This window comes from Atta colombica, unplaced genomic scaffold (assembly GCF_001594045.1).
Source record: "Atta colombica isolate Treedump-2 unplaced genomic scaffold, Acol1.0 scaffold224, whole genome shotgun sequence".
NCBI classification, from domain to species: Eukaryota; Metazoa; Arthropoda; class Insecta; order Hymenoptera; family Formicidae; genus Atta; species Atta colombica.
Genome location: NW_017259321.1, coordinates 606,487 through 607,144, shown reverse-complemented (window position 1 = coordinate 607,144; position 658 = coordinate 606,487).

Here is a 658-nt window from a genome sequence, read left to right as displayed (position 1 = left end):
TATATATATATATACATATAAAATATATATACACGTTACAAATAAATTCTAATTAATATGTACACAGAGATGATTTATAAAAATCCCGAAAAAATATTCATTAAATGCACGTATATATATGTGTATAATGATATATATAATGATATACTTTATGTATATATTACAAAGTTAATTGAATTCTCGTAGATTTTATTTAATATTTCGGTCGCACCAATGCTATATAATGTGTCAAGCGTCAAAACGTATCATGTCGGATAAACTACAAATTAATGCAATTCTAATCTATTTAGCAAGAGTGCGAAATTGACAAAAATCTCTATGGAGAAATTTCAGTTCTTTTTTTTTATAGAGAAAGATATGTGACATAAATCTTTGTATAATATAAAATATGTATATATACAATATATAATACAATATTCTTTTATAAATAGATTTAAATATAATATTGCACAAACCCTTCTCAGTTTTATATTGTACTATTTATCGACTTTTAATGTTTTCCTACAAAATAATAAGAGCAATCAAATCAAATGTCATATTTTGATTAAGTATCTATATTGTCATTAATTTTACGTCTATTTCTTCTTGATAAATTTGAACTTGTTAATTTATATTGATTTAAATATATACATATACAAATTATGCAATTGCATTCAAA